Source organism: Papio anubis, chromosome 3 (assembly GCF_008728515.1).
Source record: "Papio anubis isolate 15944 chromosome 3, Panubis1.0, whole genome shotgun sequence".
NCBI lineage: Eukaryota > Metazoa > Chordata > Mammalia > Primates > Cercopithecidae > Papio > Papio anubis.
Genome location: NC_044978.1, coordinates 49832683 through 49858998, shown reverse-complemented (window position 1 = coordinate 49858998; position 26316 = coordinate 49832683). Strand labels below are relative to the sequence as shown.

At 43.7% G+C, this 26316-nt stretch overlaps 1 protein-coding gene across 6 annotated transcripts in view; it reads right to left on the bottom strand.

The window, feature by feature from the left end:
* The window catches only part of ELF2 (E74 like ETS transcription factor 2), a 125525-nt gene extending 102458 nt beyond the window's left edge, over positions 1-23067 (bottom strand). For 4 of the 6 annotated variants that reach the window (XM_009207576.3, XM_009207579.3, XM_003899199.4 and 1 more), the window contains exon 1: positions 22813-23067. The gene's annotated coding sequence lies outside the window, so the exon portion shown is untranslated. Of the gene's footprint in view, positions 1-12807; positions 13292-22812 lie in introns of those variants that run through there. The other 2 variants (XM_009207577.4, XM_017959049.3) reach the window with 2 other exon arrangements.
* Positions 23068-26316: the final 3249 nt, after the last annotated feature.

Genomic DNA, 26316 nt, shown 5'->3' with positions numbered 1-26316 from the left:
TTCATTGTGGTGGTGACTGCAAAATGGTACAAATTTGCCAGTCATGAAAATATAAGAGTGAATTTTACTACATGTAAATTAAACTTCAGTAAACTTGACTTTAAAAAGGACAATGTACAAAATTAGAATTAAGGAGACATCTGTATTCAAATATTAACAGTATTATCGTGACATTGGATAAGAAGAATTGTAATTTGTAGTCTACACCATCTTTTTTTTTTTTAATGGGATCTCACTCTGTTGCCCAGGCTGGAATGCAATGGCTCAATCATGGCTCACTGCAGCCTTAACCTCACAGGCTCAAGTGATCCTCCCACGTCAGCCCAAGTAGCTGGCACCACAGGCATGCACTACCATGCCAAGCTAATTTTTTTTATAGAGACGGGGTCTCCCTATGTTGCCCAGGTTGGTCTTGAACTCCTGGGCCCAAGCAATTCTCCTGCCTCAGCCAGTCAAAGTGCTGGGATTACAGGTGTGAGTCACCAGGCAGAGCCTTGTAATTTACACTTATGTATAGTTTAATTTACAGCTGGTTCCTGCCTACAGGATGAGTGAAAAAGCTCCATTACCCTTAGTCATTTAACTGATGAAATTACATATTTTTAATAATGAAATCAATGCTTTAAATACTTCTAATTCACATTTTAATTGTCCTGTTTGATTCCCTTTTGAAATTATCAACTCTGACAGGAATTTTATATATATATAGTTGTAATATTAATATAAATACATCAAAAACAATAATCTCATACATTTTTGTAGTTATTGAAACAGTTTTATGCATTCTTTCCATCCTTACAACAGCCCTGTAAAATAGCCATAATTATCCCCTTTATTACATAAAGACTATTTTGACAGTATTCTATATACTGTGAAAGGATAATGAAATGAAAAGAAAAGGCCAGGCACAGTGGCTCACGCCTATAATCCCAGCACTTTGGGAGGCCAAGGAAGGCGGATTGCTTGATCCCAAGAATTCGAGGCCAGCCTGGGCAACATGGGGAGACCCCATCTCTACTAAAAATACAAAAATTAGTCAGACACGGTGGCACACGTCTGTAGTCCCAGCTACTAAGGAGGCTGAGGTGGGAGGATCGCTTGAGCCTGGAAGGCAGAGGTTGCTGTGAGCTGAGATTGTGCCACAGTACTCCAGCCTGAGTAACAGAGGGAGACCCTGTCTCAAAAAAAAAGAAAAGAAAGAAAAAAGAAAAAAAAAAAGAAAGGGAAAAATAAAATCTTGGGACCTCCAAACTCACTATCCCAAAGGGAAAAGTTAAGCTTGGGAACTGTGTCATGCAAAACTGCCTCCCACTTCGTTCCTAAATAGATAGCTGCAAAGATAAAAGGCCACATACCTCCCCAGGGAGCCTCTTTCACAATTTGCTCACAAGCAAATTCCTTCTTGGCCCAAGATCTTTACCCTAAAACAGAACTCTATTTAATTTCACCCTGACAATATAAATTAAAAGCTTATCTTCACAGGTATAGGACAAATACAGGACTAGAAGTCATCCCTCCACTCACCTGAGACAAAGGCATATTTGACTGCTTCCTCTGTTTACTTTATTTTACGTAAAATGTAGATTCACTGAGTGCCAGAAGAATGCATAGTTGACTTTACCTCTACCCGTTCCTTTTCACATGCAACAAGTAGATTTAGTGAGCTCACAAGAATGTGACCATACTCTCCCCGTCTTTATTTTTTTCTTTCCCCTTTTCCTACTGCCCCTTTTTCCCCTTTAAAGGTTGCAGCCCTCAAAACCCTCTTTGGAAAAAGCACAGGTCACAGCCGTTCTGTGATTTTGTGTTCCTTTTGCCTGGGCACATCCTCAACCTTGGCAAAATAAACCTCTAAATTCAAACTTGCCTCAGTCATTTTCTTTGTGTTACAATACTGAAGAGCTAGTATGATTTAAGAGTTAAAAGCCTATTGGCCAATGTATCCTCAGAACACAATAGGTGCTCAATAAATATTTTTTATGTTTTGGCTTTAATGCTGAGTAATTCCTGATGTTAGGCAGTTACTTAATCTCCTTTAACTTAAATTTTCTCATCCATAAGATAGTATAAAACAACTCTGAGAAGAAGATGTATCTAGTTCTTTTCATTCTTTACAAAAACTACCTGGCACACTATAAGCATTAAATGAATGCCATTTAATCTGTTATTATCTTTTTAATACAAGAGCCTAAGATATTAGTTGTGAAAGGGAAAATAAATCTCAGGACCCCCAAATCACTAAGCCAAAAGGAAAAATTAAGCTGGGAACTGTGTCAGGCAAACTTGCCTCCCATTTTATTCCTAAATAAGATAGCTACAACCATTTAAAAAAAAAAAAAAAAAAAAGCTACATACTTCCCTCACAATTTGCCGACTAGAAAATTCCTTGTGGGCCTCAAGATCTTTACCCTAAAATGGTTATGTTGAATTTTACCCTGATAATGTATTTTGATAGCTTATCTTCATGAGTGCAGGACAAAAGAGCTCTAAGTCATTCCTCTGCTAACCTGACACCAATGCACATGTGACTCTTCCTCTGATGTAAAAACGCAGATTTGCTGAGCTAGACAAGGCATAAGTGGCTATTCCTCTACTCCCCTCTCACAGGTAAATTGTTTATTCAGTGAAAGGCTGATCAGAGACTCAAAAAATGCAACTGCTTGTCTCTTATCTACCCACCTTTTAAAAATGTCTTCCTCTTTCCCCTTTAAATATTGAAGCCCTCAAAATCATCTTTGGAGAAAGGCACAAACCTACCTCCCAGGTGTGCATCCTTCATCTTGGCAAAATAAACTTTCTAAATTGACTGAGACCTGTCTCAGATACTTCTTGGTTCACATGGCATAGGGGCAGCATCAGAGCTGATTACATTGCTAAAGCTTCAGATGAGAATATAGTACCAGACGTGGTGGCACACCCATGCAGTCTCAGCTACTACAGATACTGAGGCAGGAGGATTGCTTGAGGCCAGGAGTTCTAGGCTGTAGTCCACTATGCCAATCATGTATCAACCCAAAGTTCACCATCAGTATGGTGACCTCCCAGGAGAGGGGGATCACCAGGTTGGCTAAGAAGAGGTAAACCAGCTCAGTTCAGAAACTGAGCAGGTCAAAACTCTTATGCTGATCAGTAGTGGCATCATGCCTCAGAACAGCCATTGCACTCCAGCCTGAGCAATTCAGCAAGACCCCATCTCGGAAAACAATAATTAAAAAGGCCAGCATGGTGTATCACACCTGTAGGGCCAAGACTTTGGGGAGGTCAAAGCAAGAGGATCGCTTGAGTCCAGGAGTTCAAGACTAACCTGGACAACATAGTGAGACTGCAACTCTACAAATAATTTTAAAAAAATAATGAAAAAGATAAAAGCAATATAATCTAATTACAACTCATGAAAAATTTAGATGTCATGCTTATTTGTTAAGACAAACATTAACACAGCATTTTACAAGGATAGAAAGTAAACTAATGAATTGTTTAAAGAAAGAATTCCCTTTTGAAAATGAGAATGAGGTCATTTCTGAGGAAAACCAAGTGTAAGGACTATATAGTTTTTAACTATCTAGGCTCATAAGCCAGAACTCAAGTTAATTTTGGCAACAAGCACTCATATCATGAGACTTACTTTAGGAATCAATAATTAATCCAGATATTTTTAAATGATGCTAGAAATTAACAGGATAAGAAAAGTTGCAGGAAAGCTCTTTAATCTGGAAGAGAACTCACAGCTTATTTTACAAGAAAAAATTGATTGAAAAGGCTAATTGGAAAGTGATAAAACTTGTCAATCGTAAAAATAACTTTTCATTTCAAGAGTCTCATACCATAACTAACAATATCTCAAAATCCTTATTTACTCATGGCCTTGACACCGAGTTATCCAGTTAACATGTTATTAATCTTATACATATATTCGTGTTTTGTTTTGTTTTGTTTTGAGACAGAGTCTCACCGTCGCCCAGGCTGGAGTGCAGTGGTGCGATCTCGGCTCACTGCAAGCTCCGCCTCCCAGGTTCACACCATTCTCCTGCCTCCATCTCCCAAGTAGCTGGTACTACAAGTGCCCGCCACCACACCCGGCTAATTTTGTTTTTGTATTTTTAGTAGAGATGGGGTTTCACTGTGTTAGCCAGGATGGTCTCAATCTCCTGACCTCGTGATCCACCCACCTCAGCCTCCCAAAGTGCTAGGATTACAGGCATGAGCCACCGTGCCTGGCCAATCTTACACATATATTCTTGTGTGGTATACACATGGTCTCATACCATGACTAATAATATCTTAAATATTCACAGCCTTGACACTGAGTAATCCAATTAACATACATGTTCATTCATATATATATATATATATATATATATATATATTTTTTTTTTTTTTTTTTTTAAAGAGTCTCACTCCACCACCCAGGCTACAGTGCAGTGGTGTGATCTCAGCTCACTGCAACCTCTGCCTCATGGGTTCAAGCAATTTTCCTGCCTCAGCTTCCCAAGTAGCTGGGATTACAGGCACATACCATGCCCAGCTAATTTTTGTATTTTTAGTAGAGACGGGGGTTTCACCATGTTGGCCAGGCTGGTTTCGAACTCCTGACCTCAAATGATCTACCCTCTTCAGCCTCCCAAAGTGCTGGGATTTCAGGGGTCAGCCACCGCACCCAGCCCTAATCTTATACATATATTCTTATGTGCTATACACATACAGTGATGCATTGCTTAATGGCAGAAATACATCCTGAGAAATGCATCCTTAGGTCCTTAGGCAATTTTGGACCTAAGGATTTTGTCACTGTGCAAACCTTATAGAGCGTACTTACACAGACACAGATGGTGTAGCCTGCCTACACCCCTAGGTTACACGATATGGCTTATTGCTCCCAGTCTCCAAACCTGTACAGCATGTTACTATACTGAATACTACAGACAACTCTAACACAATGGAAAGTATTTGTGTATCTAAACATATCTAAACATAGAAAAGGTACAGTAAAACTAAGGTATTATAATCTTACAGGACTGTTGTTTATCTGATCCATCATTGACTAAAATATCAATCTGTCTCTCTCTCTTATACACACACACAGAGGTAAGAAATGAAGTTAGATAATTTGTGACATCATCAAAATTCTGCATAATTTTTTGATACTAGGTCTCACTCTGTCAACCAGGCTGGAGTGCAGTGACATCATATTACAACTCGCTGCGGCCTCAACCTCCTGCGCTCAAGCAATCCTCCTGCCTCAGGCTCCTAAGTAGCTAGGACTATAGGCACATGCCACCATACCCCGTTGAGGTTTTTTCATTTTTTGCAGAGATAGAGTGTCATTATGTTGCCCAGGCTGGTGTGAAACTCCTGGCTTCAAGCAATCCTCCCGTCTCAGCCTCCCAACAGGCATGAGCCAGTGCCCAGCCCTTTGGAGATATTTTGATGCTTTCCTTATCAGGCACGTTTTGACATTTCTAGAAATCTTCAACCAAAGAACTAGACTAGTCAGGTTCCCAGGAATAACCTAATCAACAACGATTGTTCAACCTGTTTTATGATGGTGAAAACTGAACAGCAAAGTATCATCTAAATATACTCTGGATAGAAATACAAGTTAAAACTTTAACTCGCGTCCATGTGAAGAGACCACCAAACAGGCTTTGTGTGAGCAACAAGGCTGTTTATTTCACCTGGGTGCAGGCGGGCTGAGTCCGAAAAGAGAGTCAGCGAAGGGAGACAGGGGTGGGGCCGTTTTATAGGATTTGGGTAGGTAATGGAAAATTACGGTCAAACGGGGCAGTTCTCTCGCGGGCAGGGGTGGGGAGTCACAAGGTGCTCAATGGGGAGCTTTTGAGCCAGGATGAGCCAGAGAAGGAATTTCACAAGGTAATGTCATCAGTTAAGGTTGGAACAGGCCATTTTCACTTCTTTTGTGATTCTTCAGTTACTTCAGGCCATCTGGATGTATACGTGCAGGTCACAGGGGATATGATGGCTTAGCTTGGGCTCAGAGGCCTGACATTCCTGTCTTCTTATATTAATAAGAAAAATAACATAAAACAAAATAGTGGTAAAGTGTTGGGGTGACGAAAATTTTTGGAGGTGGTATGGTGAGAGAATGGGCGATGTTTCTCAGGGCTGCTTTAAGCAGGATTAGGGGCGACGTGGGAACCTAGAGTGGGAGAGATTAAGCTGAAGGAAGATTTTGTGGTAAGGGGTGATATTATGGGGTTGTTAAAAGGAGCATTTGTCATACGGAATGATTGGTGATGGAAACATTTGTCGTATAGAATTATTTGTGATGGCCTGGATACGGTTTTGTATGAATTGAAAAACTAAACAGAATAAGAGAAGGAGAAAAACAGGTATTAAAGGACTAAGAATTGGGAGGAGTCAGAACATCTAACTAGAGCATTTCCAAGGGGGTCCAACGGGGTCTAGCGTAATTACTTGCTTGGCTGGCAAGTTTTTAGGCTCTATTCTTGACAGAGTCCTTTTTTTTAAGTTGGAGGCTGAGTTTGGTGAGGTGTGTTTTTAAAAGACCATTAGTCCGTTTTACCTTTCCTGAAGATTGAGGACCGTAAGGGGTATGAAGGTTTCACTGAATACCAAGAGCCTGAGAAACTGCTTGGGTGATTTGACTAATAAAGGTTGGTCCCTTATCAGACTGTAAAGAGGCAGGAAGGCCAAACCGAGCAATTACGTCTGACAGAAGGGAAGAAATGACCGCGGTGGCCTTCTCAGACCCTGTGGGAAAGGCCTCTATCCATCCAGTCAAAGTGTCTACCTAGATCAAGAGATATTTTAGTTTCTTGACTCAAGGCATGTGAGTAAAGTCAATTTGCCAGTCCTGGGTGAGGACAAATCCCTGACCTTGATGTGTAGTGAAGGGAGGGGGCCTGAGAAATTCCTGAGGAGGAGGAGGAGTAGAATAGCAGATGGAACACTGAGAAGTCATTTCCTTGAGGATAGACTTCCACAACAGAAAGGAAATGAGAGGTTTTAAGAGATGGGCTAGCAACTTGTAACCTACATGGAAGAGGTTATGAAATGACAACAGAATAGAATGGGCCTGTGAGGCTGGAAGGAGATCCTTGGTCCAAGAACCATTTGCCTTGTTTGGGAAGAGATTAGTAGGTGGAAGTTTCAGTGGGGGAGTAGGTGGGAGTGGCCAGATGAGAAGGAGAAAAACTGCCCTGAGGGATAGAAGTTGTAACACTAGCTGCTTTTTTAGCTACCTTACCAGCATAAGCATTGTCCTGAGCGTTGGGATCTAATGCCTTTTGATGGCTGCTTTTTTAGCTACCTTATCAGCATAAGCGTTGTCCTGAGCAATGGGATCTGATGCCTTTTGATGGCCCTTGCAGTGAATGACTCCAGCTTCCTTTAGAAATAAAGCAGCCTTGAGAAGCGTTTTTATTAAAGAAGCATTAATGATAGAGGAACCTTGTGTAGTGAGGAAGCCTCTTTCTGCCCATATAACAGCATGGTGGTGCAGGATATGGAAGGCATATTGAAAGTCAGTATAAATACTGACGCATAGTCCCTTTGCAAGAGTGAGGGCCCAAGTTAAGGCAATGAGTCTGGCTTGCTGAGAGGTAGTGGAGGGGGGCAGAGTGCTAGCCTCAATGATAAATGTGGAAGATACTATAGCATAGCCTGCAGGCCAGGCACAGTGGCTCCCGCCTATAATCCCAGCACTTTGGGAGGCCGAAGCGGGCGGATCACTTGCGGTCAGGAGTTCAAAACCAGCCTGACCAAACATGGTGAAACCCCGTCTCTACTAAAATATACAAAAATTAGCCAGGCATGGTGGCAGGTGACTTAATCCCAGTTACTTGGGAGGCAGAGGCAGGAGAATGGTTTGAACCCGGGAGGCGGAGGTTGCAGTGAGCCGAGATCAAGCCACTGCACTCAAACTTGGGGGATAAGAGCGAGACTTCTCTCAAAAAAAAAAAAAAAAAAGAACAAGGTTTAAATTTTTTTTTTTTTTTTTTGAGACTGAGTCTCGCTCTGTCACCAGGCTAGAGTGCAGTAGCGCAATCTCAGCTCACTGCAACCTCCACCTCCTGGGTTCAAGTGATTCTCTTGCCTCAGCCTCCCAAGTAGCTGGGATTACAGGTGCACGCCACCATGTCCAGCTTATGTTTGTATTTTTAGTAGAGACAGGGTTTCACCATGTTGGTCAGGCTGGTCTCAAACTCCTGACCTCGTGTACACTATCATTATGCCACTGTACTCTGGGCTGGGCAATAGTGAGAGACCCTAACTCAAAAAATAAAAAAAAAAAAGATGATTCTCATCTATAAAATACTGATATATGATAGACAGTTCAAAATTTCTTGCTTCCTAGGTTTTCACTAAAAATCAAGATTACTAAGTTAGAAATTCTAACTAGTGTATATAATTCTGTATATGAAGTGTAACAAAAAACATGTGGCTTTGATGAGAGAAATTATGAGAAAAGCATAAGAATGTATTATTCATTGAGAAAAAAGAATAACTGTAAATTCAGAGGTTATTTGAGGTTATTTCAAAAAGTAACATTTAGGAAGGAAATAAGATAAAAAGGACTCAGTAAGCAGGAGAGAGAAATATAAAGAAAGTTATAAGGATGTAATTTTGGCAAGGAGGGTTGAAAGGAGAATAACTTTTTAAAATGATAAGGAAAAAAGAAAGTAAACTGTATCCTAAAGTAAAATGACTGATTATTTAAGAAAGAGAAGGTATAGGACAAAGCTAAAGGCCCAAGAATGTTGTGGAAGATCTGATTAAGCTGTGGAAGGTTTGTGAAGGATGAATTTATTAAAGAAATTTTGTGTGTGGGCCAGACACAGTGGCTCATGCCTGTAATCCCAGCACTTTGGGAGGCCGAAGCAGCCAGATCACTTCAGCTCAGGAGTACAAGACCAGCCTGTACAACATGGTGAAACCCCATCTCTCCAAAAACTACAAAAATTAGCCAGACACACTGGCATGTGCCTGTAGTCTCAGCTACTAAGGAGTCTGAGGTGGGAGGATCACTTGAGCCTGCAAATGACACGTGATAGCAGTGGAGACAGAGTCCCTCTATCAAAAAAAGGAAGTAGGAAAGAAGGAGGGAAGGAGAGAGGGAGGGGAGTTGAGAAAGAAAGAGAAGAGAAGAGAAGAGAAGGAATAATGAAGGAGGAGGAAAGAAGAAGGAAAGAAAGAAAGAGGAAGAAGAAAGAGAGGAATGAATGAAAGAATAGAAGGGGAAAAGAAAGAAAGAAAGAAAAAGAAAGAAAGAAAGAAAGAAAGAAAGAAAGAAAGAAAGAAAGAAAGAAAGAAAGAAAGAAAGAAGGAAAGAAAGAAAGAAAGAAAGAAAGAAAGAAAGAAAGAAAGAAAGAAAGAAAGAAAGAAAGAAAGAAAGAAAGAAAGAAAGAAAGAAAGAAAGAAAGGAAATGAAAGGTGGAAGGAAGGAAGGAAGGAAGGAAGGAAGGAAGGAAGGAAGGAAGGAAAGAAGGAAGGGATTTTTCATACGATTAAGTTGGCTACAAATAAAAGAAAATTAGTTACAAGCTTTCTAAAAGTTTAGCTTTGGTCAGGCACAGTGGCTCACGCCTGTAGTCCCAGCACTTTGGGAGGCAGAGGTGGATCACTTGAGGTCAGGAGTTCAAGACCAGTCTGGACATGGAAAAACACCATCTCTACTAAAAAATACAAAAATTAGCTGGACATGGTGGCATGTGCCTGTAGTCCCAGCTACTCTGGAGGCTGAGTCAGGAGAATCACTCGAATCTGGAAAGTGGAGATTGCAGTGAGCCAAGACTGTGCCACTGCACTCTAGCCTAGGTGACAGAATGAGACCTTGTTTCAAAAACAACAACAAATACCTAAAATGTTGGTCCCCTGTGTTAGAACAAGCTTTTCTTGAAGTCTTGATCTGTTCTTAGTAAAAACTGCAGAGGTTTTTATGTTTACTTCAGAAATGTTTCTTTAAATTTTCAAACATCTTCTGAACTGCAGCTTTACAGTTTAGAGCAATTCTGTATTCTTCGCTTTTCCTGATGTGTCTGAATTGCTCCATTTAACCCAGAATTTCCCATGATTTTACTAAGAGCCATGTATTTCCTGCTCAAGGTACTAGTTTTCTTGTTTACATTTCTCTATAATATGGTGTACACTCATAACCTTGGACACACATTCTTCCTGTGTCAGCCAAAATCAAGTAATTTTTCATCAGGTCCAACTTCCAAGTTATCTAAATGGTATTCTCATTAGCAGAAGCAATCTCATTGCAGGAAGTTTTCTTTGCCTTTTTGTTAATTGGCCCAAGAAACAAAGATTTTGCATCTTATGAAGATAATCCCTGTATTTCATGCTGTCTTTATTGGGGTTTTTGGTTACTTAGGAAAACTGGGCTTTGGAAGGGTTAAGGGTTTTGGATTTGTTTTTTTGTTGTTGTTGTTATTTTTTCCCATCCATGTAACTTTCTGCATTGCTTTTGAAATCTTTTTATTATTACTGTGGTTAAATTAATGACTATTATTTCACAGTGACCTATGATTATGTTTTGATCAGGTGTTTTAAACCTTTTGATATCTTTGGTAGACTTCCCCAGGATCAAGTTCTAAATTAAGTCTTTCAGTTTGGCGCGGTGGCTCATGCCTGTAATCCCAGCACTTTGGGAGGCCGACGTGGGTGGATCACCTGAGGTCAGAGCTCGAGACCAGCCGAACCAACATGGAGAAACCCCGTTTCTACTAAAAATACAAAATTAGGCCAGGCGCAGTGGCTCATGCCTGTAATCCCAGCTACTCAGGAGGCTGAGGCAGGAGAATTGCTTGAACCCCGGAGGCAGAGGTTGCAGAGAGTTGAGATCGTACTACTGCACTCCAGTCTCAAAAAAATAAAAAATAAGTAAGTCGTTCTTGGCCTCCAACTAACTTTAGGATGTTCCACAGGGCACTGGACCTTCTCAAAGATTTCTGAAACAGAGACGCTGAACTAAATCAGGATTATTTGATATGATGAATTATATGGAAAGCATTGACAAATAAGTGATTCTAGATCTTCTTTTCGTTACATTTATTGATATATTAATATGAATATTCCAAAAGTACATAAAACTCTTAGAAATCTGTCATCAGTCATAATTCTAGTATATGTTACATGCCACAAAAATAACTGAATTTGTCAATTGCTGATTATAAATAATGAACTTCATCAGATTTTTAACCATGGCTATTCTAAATCTTCATCATTCACCAGTTTTGATTCTTCTCTAAAAACAGGCTGGGCATGGTGGCTCACATCTGTAATCCCAGCACTTTGGGAGGCCGAGTTGGGCGGATTACGTGAGGCCAGGAGTTCGAGACCAGCCTGGTCAACATGGCTACTAAAAATACAAAATTTTAGTCTTTAATCTCTGGTCTCTACTAATTGTAGTCTTTGGTCTCTACTAATTTTAGTCTTTAGTGTCTACTAAAAATACAAAAATTAGCCAAGGTAGTGGTGTGCACCTGTAATCCCAGCTGCTTGGGAAGCTGAGACACAAGAATCGCTTGAACCCGGGAGGCAGAGGTTGCAGTGAGCCAACATCAGGCCACTGCACTCCAGCCTGAGCAATAGAGTGAAACTCCATCTCAAAAAATAAATAAAATTTAAAAATAAATAAAAATAAAAATATCTGCAATCAGATTCATGGAAAAGACTTGTACTATTAAATATACATTTCTAATAACTTTAAGCTCAATGAACTAAAAATTTTCCAGAATTCTAATGAAGAAACTGATTAGTTAGAAAAACTGCTAATTAAGATTAAGCAACACAAAATATGAGATTAAATAATCAACGCTATTTTTATAACTTTTATTTGAAACACTGTTGGTTCTTTACTTAAATGTTCAGTTTTCCAGACTTAAGAAAACTTTTTATCTTAAAGTATCAATCATTTACAGTAATTTGGTAAGATAATACTTCTCTCAACAAAAGTGAAAGCATTTACTTTTTCTCCCTACTTGATCCCTCTGCATTGGGTATTGGTTAAGTAAAATTCAGAAACTATTCATGAGTCTTCTTATTTTTCTGATAATATAGGGTTCTAAGTTCACAAAAATCTGCTCTCTTTATAACAGGATACAATTGGAAACATTAGTTATATTGCCAAGGCTTTGACTGGAATATCATATTTAAGAATGTGCACAAAACATCTGGGTTCAGGTGTTCCCATCCTTACAGTGAGAGAACATAATCTGTCACTTCTTGGCTGGCCCAGGAACCTTACGGCTGTAGGTGAAATCTAATGCCTGCCTTGGTTTGGCTTCCTAGTCTTGAAAGGTTCATAAATCTGAGATTTCTTTGTGGCCAACAGCTATTCTTGCTGCACTTAAGTAAATAATCAGACCAAAAAACTGTTAAAACTATTTTATAAACAAATTTGTCTTATTCTGATTATCTCTGGTAGAAACTGGGATGACTATAAAGAGAAAAGTTACGTTTCTAAAGAAAAGCTATACTGTATCTGTTATTAGACTGTAGCCCTGTACACTGTATTTGAGTTTTTATTATCTACCTGCAAACTGGCCTAGATTCTAAATTCTTCTAGCTTCCTCCAATCCAACTTTCTTCCACAGAATTATTAAAACAGAAATTGCTCTGTTCCTGAAGCCCTATAAGCTGAAACTCGATGAATTTTAAGGGACAAGTCTGGTACTCGAAGTCTGAGCCACACAGAAAAGTTCACCAAACTGCCCAATGCTTTAACCAGAGATATTCAAACTGCAAGCCAGGACAAGAAGTCGATGGTTCTGCACTATAGACAGCTTTTCCCAAGATAACTGAACAAGGGGAGACTCTTACCCTTCTTAAGGCGCAGCTTTTTCACTTGGCAAGATAATGTTGTAATTGAAATTTCACAATCAGCAGCTTCTACTGGTAACTTGACAGAACTTGACCTAAGAGATCCTTCAGTCCATCTAGTGGGTGACTCTGGCAACATCGCTAAAAAAATTGTTCACACTCTGCTTTAATTCAACCCAGTTATGGAATACTGAATGATAACATTGTTCTGCATTAGCTATTGGTTAAGTAAAGAAATGTCTGTGCCATTACTAATACTACACAATTTACCTGGATAAATTCCTTTGAGGAAGTTGAGACTCATATGCAAAATAAGAAAACAGACCACATGGTTACAATAGGTTACAACAGGTCTGATCTAGTTTTCCATGGTCACTTGGTTATATTCAACTGACTGCCCTTAGGTCTAGCTTCATGGCTCAAAATCATTACGTAAACTGGTATTATCATATTACTATTAAGTTTACTTTGTAGGCCGGGCGCGGTGGCTCAAGCCTGTAATCCCAGCACTTTGGGAGGCCGAGACGGGTGGATCACAAGGTCAGGAAATCGAGACCATCCTGGCTAACCTGGTGAAACCCCGTCTCTACTAAAAAATACAAAAAACTAGCCGGGCGAGGTGGCGGGCGCCTGTAGTCCCAGCTACTCGGGAGGCTGAGGCAGGAGAATGGTGTAAACCCGGGAGGCGGAGCTTGCAGTGAGCTGAGATCCGGCCACTGCACTCCAGCCTGGGCGACAGAGCAAGACTCCATCTCAAAAAAAAAAAAAAAAAGTTTACTTTGTATTTTCCTTTTTAAACTTTGTACATGTTATTTGTTACATTTCTGTAGAAGTACTACTCCCAACAGAATTATACCGGGCTGGCCCTACACCCTGAGATGACAGCCTACATTTAAGGAACAGATAAAAACTGATCTTAATAATGGATTTCTGGCAGACTTAGCCTGAGAATCCCTCCCGCCAAACTTCCCTTGTTGCTCAAATGTGACTGAGGGGGTCCTGACACTGACTCCTAGTTTGCCAAGCACTCCCTCCAACATGGGACCATACCAACAACCCAGGACAGGTCCATCCTGGCACCTAAAGATAATTAAAACCTAACTACAAGATGACTGATCAGTGATGCTTCCAAAGAAAGATCCTTTTTGTTTTGTTTTGTTTGTTTTTCTAGAGACAGGGTCTCACCATGTTGCTCAGGTGGGTCTCAAACTCCTGGGCTCAAGCAATCCTCCTGCCTCTGCCTCCCAAAGTGCTAGGATTACAGGCATGAGCCACTGTGCCTGGGTCCAAAGAAAGATTTTGATCAAAAGAGAGAAAAGTGAAAGTTGTTAGAATTAAAATTGAGTCATTTGTGTTAAAAGCCCTGACAAATGGAGCCAGGGAAGGCCATGAAAGGAGGGTTCGCATGCAAGAATACCTGATTAAAAAAAATAACTATTGCCTGGGCATAGTGGCTCACGCCTGTAATCCCAGCACTTTGGGAGGCAGAGACAGGCAGGCCACACTTGTAATCCCAGCACTTTGGGAGGCAGAGGTGGGTGGATCACTTGAGTTCAGGAGTTTGAGACCAGCCTGGCCAACATGGTGAAACCCCATTCCTACTAAAAATACAAAAATTAGCCAGGCGTGGTGGCGCAGGCCTGTCGTCCCAGCTACGTGGAAAGCTGAGGCAGGAGAATCGCTTGAACCCAGGAGGCAGACGTTGCAGCAAGCCGAGATTGCACCTCTGCACTCCAACCTGGGCAACAGAGCGAGATTACATCTCCAAAAAAAAAAAAAAACCTATCACAAAAAAAACCCGGCCGGGCGCGGTGGCTCAAGCCTGTAATCCCAGCACTTTGGGAGGCCGAGACGGGTGGATCACGAGGTCAGGAGATCGAGACCATACTGGCTAACACGGTGAAACCCCGTCTCTACTAAAAAATACAAAAAAACTAGCCGGGCGTAGTGGCGGGTGCCTGTAGTCCCAGCTACTTGGGAGGCTGAGGCAGGAGAATGGCGTGAACCCGGGAGGCGGAGCTTGCAGTGAGCTGAGATCCGGCCATTGCACTCCAGCCTGGGCGGCAGAGCGAGACTCCGTCTCAAAAAAAAAAAAAACCCATAAAGGCCACAATCTTGCATAAAGGCAATCGCAACCTTACACACACAAAAAATACTTCTGCAAGGACATCTGCCCAGTAACTTCATGTCCAACCTCAGACTGGCACCACTCTTGTCATTGATCTTTATAGCCAAAGAAAACTGATTTAAAACGATGATGTAATCCTCCTCATTTTTCCTTTAAAAATCTATGTCTTCCTTTACCTCCCTGAATATGTACATAGTTTACTATGGTATGTATATTTCCTATATTATAATGCCCATTTCTGAATAAATATTGTTTTCTTTCAGAGGGACTCTCTGTCTTTTATTTAGGTTGACAGAACAATCTGTATGTAAAAGATAAATTTAGAACTTGATTTCTCACCATACACAGAAGTTAATTCAAAATAGATGATAAAATCTATCTAACTGTTAGAGTTAAAACTATAAAACTTCTAGAAAACAGAAAAATCTCAAGATCTGGAATTAGGCAGAGAGTTCTTACATAAGACAACAAAATCATGATCTATAAAAGAAAAAATTCAGAAACCACACTTCATTAAAATTTAAACTAATTACGCTTTAAAAGATGTCAATCACCAAATTTTTTTTTTTTTTTTTTTTGAGACAGAGTCTCGCTCTGTTGCCTAGACTGGAGTGCAGTGGAGCGATCTCGGCTCACTGCAACCTCCGCCTCCTGGGTTCAAGCGATTCTCCAGTCTCAGCCTCCTAAGTAGTTGGGACTACAGGTGCACACTACCACACCGGCTAATTTTTGTATTTTCAGTAGAGATGAAAATCTCTACTGAGATTGGGGTTTTACCATGTTGGCCAGGCTGGTCTTGAATGCCTGACCTAGTGATCTGCCCATCTTGGCCTCCCAAAGTGCTGGTATTACAGGTGTGAGCCACCGCGCCCAGCCACCAATTTTTTAAGCAATGAAAAGACCAGCAACAGACTGCGAAGAAATATTTGCAGATCCTATATCTATTAAAGAACTTACATCCAGAATATATTTAAAAAAAAAAAAAACCTTCTTACAACTCAGTAAGTCAAACAACCCAATTTTATTATATTATATTTTATTTTTTTTGAGACAGAGCCTTGCTCTGTCGCTAGGCTAGAATGCAGTGTTGCAATCTCAGCTCACTGCAACCTCCGCCTCCCAGGTTTATGCAATTACCCTACCTCAGCCTTCTGAGTAGCTGAGATTATAGGCATGCGCCACCACCTCCAGCTAATTTTTGTATTTTTAGTAGAAACAGGGTTTTGCCATGTTGGCCAGGCTGGTCTTGAACTCCTGACCTCAGGTGATCCACCCACCTCGGCCTCCCAAAGTGCTGGAGTTACAGGCATGAGTCACCACACCCAGCCCAAACAATCCAATTTTAAAAGGAGCAAAAGATCTGAATAGCGATATCATCAAAAAAAATGGGTCAGACACAGTGGCTCATGCTTGTAATCCCACCACTTTGGTAGGTCAACAGAGGAAGATCGCTTGAGCCCAGGTGTTCAAGAGTAGCCTGGGCAATGCAGTGAGACCCCCATCTCTACAAAAAATAAAAATTAAAAATTAACCTGGCATGGTGGTATGCACCTGCAGTCCCCATTCCCAACTACTCAAGAGGCTGAGGTAGGGGGACTGCTTGAGCCCAGGAGGTCAAGGCTACAGGGAGCTCTGGTCGCACCACTGCACTCCAGCCTGGGCAACAGAGTGAGACCCTGTCTTTTGCCCATTTATGCCAAGAGTTCCATTATTGGAATGCTAAACTTGTGGGAATTATTAATATCCTACTGCTCAAGGTAATCGCCAAGGTCTGATTTTTCACCAAAAAAAAAAAAAAAAAATTGCAACTTTAGAGACATAAATAGGTCAAGAAAAAAGACACATGAAAAGATGCTCAATACTATGAGTCATAAGGAAAATTAAAAATTAAAATCACAATGACGGCCGGGCGCGGTGGCTCACGCCTGTAATCCCAGCACCTTGGGAGGCCGAAGCGGGCGGATCACAAGGTCAGGAAATCGAGACCACGGTGAAACCCCGTCTCTACTAAAAATACAAAAAATGAGCCGGGCGCGGTGGCGGGCGCCTGTAGTCCCAGCTACTCGGGAGGCTGAGGCAGGAGAATGGCGTGAACCCAGGAGGCGGAGCTTTCAGTGAGCCAGGATCCCGCCACTGCACTCCAGCTTGGGCGACAGAGCGAGACTCCGTCTCAAAAAAAAAAAAACAAAACAAACAAACAAACAAAAAAATCACAATGACTCCACTAAAACAGAGAAAAAAAGAAAAAAAAAAAACAAAACACAACGAATCACCAAAATCAGACTAGGCACGGTGGCTCATGCCTGTAATCCTAGCACTTTGGGAGGCCAAGGCCGGAGGATTGCCTGAGCTCAGGATTCGAGACCAGCCTGGGCAACATGGTGAAACCCCGTCTCCACTAAAAATACAAAAAATCAACTAAGCATAGTTGTGCTCAGCTGTAATTCCAGCAGCTTGGGAGGCTGAGGCATGAGAATTGCTTGAACCCAGGAGGGAGAGGTTGCAGTGAGCTGAGAATGAGCCACTGCACTCCAGCCTGGGCAACAGAGTGACTCAAAGACAAACAAACAAATTCATATCCATTAGAACAGCTATAATTTTTTGAAAAGACAATAGTAAGTGTTGGCAAAGATATGAAGAAAACTGGAACTCTCAAACATTGCTGTTAGCAATATAAGATGTTACGGCCACTTTGGGAAACAGTTTGGCAGTGTCCTAAAAAGCTAAACATATGATGCTGTAATTCTACTCCCAGATAGCTAACCAAGAGAAACAAAACCATATGTTCACATAAAGACTTGTACTCAAATGTTTGAGTATTATTCAAAAGAGTCAAAAACTGGAAATAATCGAAACACCTATATACTGGTCAACAGTTAAAGTTTGTTACAGTAATCTCCCCTAACCTACAGCTTTACTTTCCAGTTTCAGTTACCCACAGTCAAACATGTTCTAAAAATGATAAATGGAAATTTTCAGAAATACACAATCTATGTTTTAAATTGTGTGCCATTCTGAGTAGCATGATGAAAACTCATACCATGCCACTCTGCCTCGGATGTGAATCATCCCTTTATCCACCATATTCACGCTGTCTACACTACCTGCTTAGTGGCCATCTCAGCTATCAGATCAACTAGTATCGTAGTGCTAGTGTTCAAGTAACCCTTATTTTACTTAATAATGGCTCAAATGCTCAAGAGTAATGAGGATGACAATTTGGATATGCTAAAGAGAAGCTGTAAAATACTTCTTTTAAGTGAAAAAGTGAAAGTTCTCAATTTAATAAGAAAAAAAACTTTATGCTGAGTTTGCTAACATCTACAGTAAGAAATCTTCCATCTATGAAATTGTGAATAGCATATTGTTGTAACTATTCTATCATACTGTTTTTAATCTCTTATTATGCCTGATTAACAAATTAAACTAGGTATACAGATATAGAAAAAAATATATAAGATTCAATACTACCTGAGATTTCAGGCATCCACTGGGGGTCTTGGAATGTATCCCACATAGATAAGGGGGGGGACTATCATATACTCATACAAAGAAATACTATTTCAAAATAAAAAGGAACAAAAAACTGATAAATGCTACAATATGAATGAATCCCAAAAACATTATGTTAAGTGAAAGAAGCCAGATACGAAAGACTACATATTGTACAATTCCATTTATACAACTCCAAAATATCCAGAAAAAGCAAATGGATTAAGACAAAACCAATCAGTGATTGCCTGAGGCTGGGGCTGGGAATAAGGGTTAACTGCAAACAGGCTGGAGGGAATTTTGGAGGCAATGGAAATGTTCGAAAACTAGCTCAAGGTGATAGTTTCACAATTCTATATATTTACTAAAAAGTATTGAATTATATACTCAAAATGGATAATTTTTTTTGGTATCAGGTAAGTCAAAAGCTAATTTATTAAAAAGTGTACATACCCAAAGAAATGATGTCTACACAAAAACACGAATATTCATAGCAGCATATAGCCCAAAAAAATAGAATCTTAAATGTCCATCAACTGATGCAGAGATAAATAAAATGTAATATATCCCTAAATAGAATATTACTCAGCAATAAAAAAAAAAAAAAAAGTGACTATAGGCTGGGTGCAGTGGCTCATATCTGGAATCCCAGCACTTTGGGAGGCTGAGGAGGGTGGATCACGAGGGTCAGGAGATCGAGACCATCCTGGCTAACACAGTGAAATCCCACCTCTACTAAAAATACAAAAAATTAGCTGGGCATAGTGGCACGTGCCTGTAGTCCCAGCTACCTGGCAGGCTGAGGCAAGAGAATCACTTGAACCCGGGAGGCGGAGGTTGCAGTGAGGCGAGATCATGCCACTGCACTCCAGTCTGGGCAACAGAGCGAGACTCCGTCTCAAAAAAAAAAAAAAAAAGTGACTATAAAAAATTTTTTTAATTAAAAAGGACCAGGTAAAGTGGCTCACGCCTGAAATCCCAGCACTTTGAGAGGCCAAAGCGGGAGGATTGCTTGAGCCCAGGAGTTCAAGACTACCCTAGGCAATATGGTGAAACCCCATCTCTATAAAAAAGAAAATAGATTGGCTAGGCACGGTGGCTCACCCCTGTAATCCCGGCACTTTGAGAGGCTGAGGCGGGTGGATCACGAGGTCAGGAGATCAAGACCATGCTAGCATACACCTGTGGTCCCAGTTACTCAAGAGATTGAGGCAGGAGAATAGCTTGAACCAGCAGAGGTTACAGTGAGCCAGATCGTACCACTGCACTCCAGCCTAGGCGACAGAGCGAGACTCCGTCTCAAAAAAAGAAAAATAAAAAAAGAAGAAAACAGATGAAATTAAAAAAGAAAAAAAAAAGAAATGAAGTACCGACACATATTACAACATGGATATACTTTGAAAGCATTATGCTAAGCGAAAGAAGCCAGTCACAAAAGACCACATATATGGTTTCATTTATATAAAATGTCCGGAATAGTCTAATCTATAAAGATAGAAAGTCGATCAGTGGTTGCATAGGACTGGAGTGCTGAGGGAAAATGAAAAGCGACTGCTAATGGATATGAGGATCTTTTGGGGGATGATTAAAATGCTCTAAAATTGATTATAGTGATGGCTGCACAACTTTGAATATACAGTCGGCCCTCCATATCCATGAGTTCTGAATCCATGGATTCAATGAATGAGGTACAGAAACTACTCAAAAAAAATTGTCTGTAAATGAACATGTAGAGACTTTTTTCCTGATCATTATCCCTAAACAACACACAGTATAACAACTATTTACATAGCATCCACATTGTATTAGGTAGTACAAGTAATCTGGAGATGATTTAAAGCATACAAGAGGATATGCATAGTTTATATGCAAATAATATGCCGTTTTTATTTCTTCATTTTTCCTAAGAGACAGAATTTTGCTCTGTCACCCAGGCTGGTGTCCAAACTCTGGTCTCACGAGATCCTCCCACCTCAACCTCCTGAATAACTGGGATTACAGGCACAGGCCACCGCATCCAGCAACTATGCCATTTTACTTTAGGGACCTGAGCATCCATAGATTCTAGTATCTGAGAAAGGCCCTAGAACCAACCCCCAACAGATACCGATGGACAACCGTACTTAAAAACCACTGAATTGTTCACCTGCAAAATGGAGTAATTTTTTTAAAAAAAATTAATTACTAAGCCCACTAAACTGTACACTTGAAACTGAACTGACTCGTATGTGAATTATATCACAATGACGTTGTTACCCCCTCCAAAAATGGTATACAACATGAGCAGATAAAGCCATTAACATTAGCAAGACCCTACAGGCCACAGGTACCAATCTGTTTACTTAGGATAGAAAAATCCCAAAGTTACAAATTCTTTCCAACCATACTCAAGCTATTTTGTAAATGAGTATTTATGTCTGAAATAAGAGACAACTATTAATCCAATGAGTTAAATCACTAAACTTAAAAATAGGTTGACATAAATATTCAAATTTCAAATGCCCAGGATAGTCCAATTTTTTCTTTTTTTTTTGAGACAGGATTTTGCTCTTGTCGCCCAGGCTGGAGTGCAATGGCCCGATCTCGGCTCACTGCAACCTCCACCTCCTGGGTTCAAGCAATTCTCCTGCCTCAGCCTCCTGAGTAGCTGGGATTATAGGCGCCCGCCATCGCGCCCGGCTGATTTTTGTACTTTTGGTAGAGATGGGGTTTCACCATATTGGTCAGGCTGGTCTTGAACTCCTGACCTCAGGTGATCCGCCCACCTCTGCCTCCCAAAGTGCTGGGATTACAGGCGTGAGCCACCACGCCCTGCCTGATATTCCAATTTTCCATTTCATGTGTTTAACTACTAGATATCATCTCAACAATATTTACATGAATATACTGTGTACACTGTAATGCTCTATAAAAAGTTTTATTATTCCTAAACTCCCTTAAATGTAATTTAATGGTTTCCAGTCCTATAAAAGTCATTCTACCTTTTGAAGAAACTCCGAAACACAAATATCCAATCCTTTGTTAGTAAAGCATACATCCTTCTCTGATTCTGGCACGAAAGAAAGTGCGTAATTTACTTCTGGATAGAGAGTCACAGATAAAAAGGAAAGCAAATCTGATTATCAAACACACGATTACTGTTCTCTCATCACCGGATTAAAATTTAAACCATTAAGCTGAAGTAAACGTTCATGAACATATGAAAGGGGGGAATTTTTAACAGTTTTACAATGACGCGTCCTCCTCTTCCTCATTTAATGAAGTACTAAGAACTTAAAGGCTATTCTACAGCGAATCTGGCTCCTAGAAAGAGTCCATCCAGGATGCTGACAGAGGGAAAAGATTAGAAACTGTGCGATCTGGACTATTCTTGGTGTTACGGAGTATTTTTTCGGTCCTTTACGGACATGGAATAAAAATGCCCAAAAGGAGCAAGAGAGAGGGCTCGGCTGCCCTGATCACAAAGCTCCTGGGGTAGAGTCGCATCCAGCCCTGGCAGAGCCCTCACCGTCCTCCTTCCGCGCCCCTAGACCATCCCGTCGCGCAGTCCCTGAGGGCCAGCTTCGCGAGGATCCAGAAGGCAGTCGCTGGACGTGCGTGTTACGAGCCCGTTTTTGTTTTGTTTAAGAAACAGATTCCGATCTGAGCCAAGCCTCCCTGCCTCCCGGGGAACAGGGGGAGATGGCAGCAGGGTGCCGGCGTGGAGAGCGAGAATAAAAGAACGGCCGAGTACAACCTGTCGTGCAAGCTAGCAGCGCCAGGAAGGAAAGGTAAGCGGCGGCGATAAGGCACGACAGGGAAGGAAACTGGAGTCCAGCACCCCCCCTCAACCCAGCCACCCAGAGCGGCCGGAGCCTCCCAGGTCCCGCCCCGAGCTCGCGCCCAGCCCCGGCGCCGGCCGCAGACTCCCGCCCTACACAAACCCTCCCAGGACGCGCTTCCTCCGGAGCCGGACCCCCGCCCTGGCCTCCCGGCGGGATGAGGCGGGTCAGTTCAGTCCGCTTCTCGGCAGAGGTGACTCGCGCAGAGATGTAAACACGGCGAGACCAGCTGCGCTCGGCCCATCCCCCGCGCCGGGGTCTGTAACCTCTTCCCTCAGCCCTGCCCCGCGCCCCGCGCTCCCCGCGGGCAGGCGCTCAGCGCGCCTTCTCCTTTCTCCAAGTCCCGCTCCGCGACCGTTGCCCGGGGACACTCAGCCCCCTTCCCCCAGCCCCCGGCCGGTGTCACCGCCACAGCCGCCGGAAAACCCCTCCGCATACCCCGAAGCAAACAACACAAGCGCGGGGCGGGGGCGCGGAGGGAGGCGGCGGCACTCGGGACAGCTAGGCTTTATCGCCGCGCCCTTCGCGCTCCCTCTCACCAGCCTTGGCTGCCCGCGCTCTTACCTGCTCTCCGCGACGCCTGGGAAGACCGCGGCGTCCTTTTCCCTCTCAGCAGGGCCGCGGACTAGCAGCCGCCGCCGTTGGCCGAGCGTCCGGAGGGAGCCGGGGCCTCCCCAGCAGCCCAAGCCGCTCCACAGGGAGAGGAGGAGACAAAACAGAGGCTCGCCGCCCCGCGCAGCGACCCCCGCCCGCGCCGCCCCACCGACCCCCAACCGCCTAGGCGACGGCGGCGACACAGAGCTCGGCGCGGGGAGCAATGGTGGCCCCCGCCCCGCTCCCGGCCCCCTCCCTCCACCCCCCGCCTCGGCTCCTCCCCCTCGGCCTCCTGCCGCCGCCACCAGGACACTGGAGTCCGCCTCCCCCTCCCCGCCAGCTCAGAGCGCTCCTCCCCTCCCCACGCGGCGGGGGGGCGGGGGCGGCACCGCCAGTCACCGCAGCGCCTGTCAAACGCGGGCCGGCTATTTATACCCCGCGGGGCCCCGCCGCCCTCAGGCCCCCACCAGCCCGCCGAACCTGCCTCTTTTGCTCTCTTGAATCCCGCCCTCCTCTCCTCGCCCAACTTCTCCCAAACCCGCCTTCCCAGGTAAAGACGCTCGTCACTTGTCCGGCTCCCTGCCCGGGGCTCCCCGATCTCGCTCTCCACTCCAGCCCCGGATTGATGCAGGGGGCTCTGCCGCACGGGGCAGGCGTGTGAGGACTACGGGGCCGCGCGTGCACCTGCAGCGCCCGCCGGCTTCCCCCAGCCGGCCGGGACCGCAAGCGCACACCCTCGCCACTTAGGGGCCCCGCAGGCCCCGCCGTAACCGCATCCCCAACTCAGGACTCCCGCCCTTCTCCTCCGGAGATGGCCCCAGAGTCGGGCAGTCTGACAGTTACGGGGAGCGAGGTTTTGCAAAAACTCCTAGCCCGGTCCTTCCAGTCCCCACTCCTCAGCCTTGGCTAAGTGAAAGGTGGGGGTTCGGTCAAGAGCGCGACGCCGGCCAGGAGCGCGACGCCGGCCCCGCCCCGGCCGGTGACGCACGTGGCGCACCGCCCCGCCAGCCTCGCGCCCCTCGGCGCCGCCAGCTCCTCCTCCCCGCTAGCAAAAGCCCGGCGTAGTACACCCGCGACCCCGCCCCATTCCCAGAAATTACCACCCGCCCAACAGCCCGGCCGCGAGGCGGTTGGTGCCGGCGTTTGCTGGCGGTCGGGTGGCGGGGCCCAGCGCGCAGCTGCGGAGCGCGGCGGGCGGCCCCTTGGCGCTGCCCGGGGAGCTGCGGGCACCCGCACCGAGCCATTGTCGCTCCTTGCTCGGTCAGCAACGGAGAAGTAACTCAAGTCTGAGTGTTGTTGGTGCGAGAATGAGAGTGTTTTGGTGAGGGAGTATTTTGGCCCAAGTGCCTGCGAATTCGAAAACGAAAACCCAGCAGTAGCTGCAAGCTTTTGGTTTCCACACTTTCACACAAAGGGGAGCCTTCGAGCGGGGCACTCTCACGCGCCTTCAAGTGCACAAAAGCCAATGACACGGTGCCCTGGGTTGCCTTGCGTAGGAGCGTCTCTTTAATGGGCTTTCTTAGCCACAGTTAATGCATACAAACGCCTCAGTCTATTCCTTCACCACCACCGTTCTCCGCCCCAGCGTTTTCTGTATTTGTTTCTTTAACAAAGCACTGCCTGTCCCGGTGCGCGCGGGGCTGATTTTGCTCCTCTCCCGGGCTCCTGCAGCCTCGCCGCGATGAACCTGGCACCTGACGCGGTATTCACCAGCTCCTTTCTGGGCTCCAGCGTTACCATTTTTACGGCTTCACAACCAGTCTGGAGCAAAGAAGGAACCCCGAGGAATATAAGTGATAGCTGTTCTCTTGAAAGGGACGTTGGAACCCTGGAAATCACCCTAGAGTAAGGCTCAAATGTCAGAAAGCTGCAGGAGGCTCCAGATTTAAATCCCTGAAGAGCCTAACAATGTAACGATCTCTTTCTTTTGTTAATATTGTCGTTGCCTCTATTTTCTTGGGGGTGAGTCTTCCCTTCCTATCTTAAAAAGCAACTCAGGGGCCGGGCGCGGTGGCTCAAGCCTGTAATCCCAGCACTTTGGGAGGCCGAGACGGGCGGATCACGAGGTCAGGAGATCGATACCATCCTGGCTAACACAGTGAAACCCCGTCTGTACTAAAAAATACAAAAAAACTAGCCGGGCGAGGTGGCGGGCGCCTGTAGTCCCAGCTACTCGGGAGGCTGAGGCAGGAGAATGGCGTAGACCCGGGAGGCGGAGCTTGCAGTGAGCTGAGATCCCGCCACTGCACTCCAGCCTGGGCGACAGAGCGAGACTCCGTCTCCAAAAAAAAAAAGCAACTCTGGGCTGGGCGCAGTGGCTCACGCTAGTTATCCCAGCACTTTGGGAGGGCCCGGAGGGTGGATTGCCCGAGGTCACGAGTTCGAAACTAGCCTGGCTAACATGGTGAAACCCCGTCTCTACCAAAAATACAAAAACTAGCCCGGCGTGGTGGCACACGCCTGTACTCCCAGCAACTCTGAGGGCTCCTATTCTTATTTAACAATTTTTTACTCTTGAACACAGGGGAAACCTGGAGACCGTGAGTGTTAATCAAAGATCCTCTTAACTCTTGACAAAGTTTTCTGGATTCCTGAGTTCTAAATCATAGGACTATCGACACCCTTTTGAACTAAAGAATTTGTAAAGCTTTGGTAACATTAAAATCTTTAATACACAATAAACAGGATTCTGCAAACATAGCACCCTTTCTAAGGGAGTCTTTATCTCACTTCTTGTAAAATAACTTATCACTTATGGGAACCATTGCCCACTTTGATATTTGTAGGGAATTAATTAATAATAATATTGCATCTTCATAACATAACATAACATAGCATACTAAGGAGCCGGCAAAGACAAAGCCTGATTCCTGTTGTTAGGGACAGATATCACCTGCCGAGTCATGTAATTTCTGTTGTCAGCCACGTTGAGAAGAAAGTCTCTCCTACTGCCAATTGGCAATAAGCCGGAAAGTCCCAGGTGGATAACAGTGGTAGATAACATTATTGTTCCCAATTTTTCACTACTCCATGCATGCATGCCCTTTGAAATACAGCTTTGTAGTTCCTCTCAGTAGAGATAGGATGTTTCTCCACCCTGTTCATGTTGGGCTTAGATCAGTCCATTTGCTTTTGGCCAAAGAAGATAGGCAGAAGTGACAGTGTGACAGTTCTGAGCCTGGCCTCAAGAGGTATTTCATGTTTCGCCTTCCCTCTCTGGCACTCTTGTTTTTCACAATGTGAAGAACATACCTGCCTAGTTTGCTGGTCCAAGAAGTATGAAGCAGGTCTGAAGCCAGTCGCAGGTTGGGGTCAGCAACCCAAAAAATAAAGGATTGTTGTTTCAAGTCGTGTTTTAGAGTAATATTGTTTTGGAGTAGTTGGTTCCCAGAATTAGTGTTGTGATAGCTGACTGAAACAACAGCAGAGAGAGCAATCAGATTCCTTGGTATTGGCCTGGAAGGTGCCTAACTT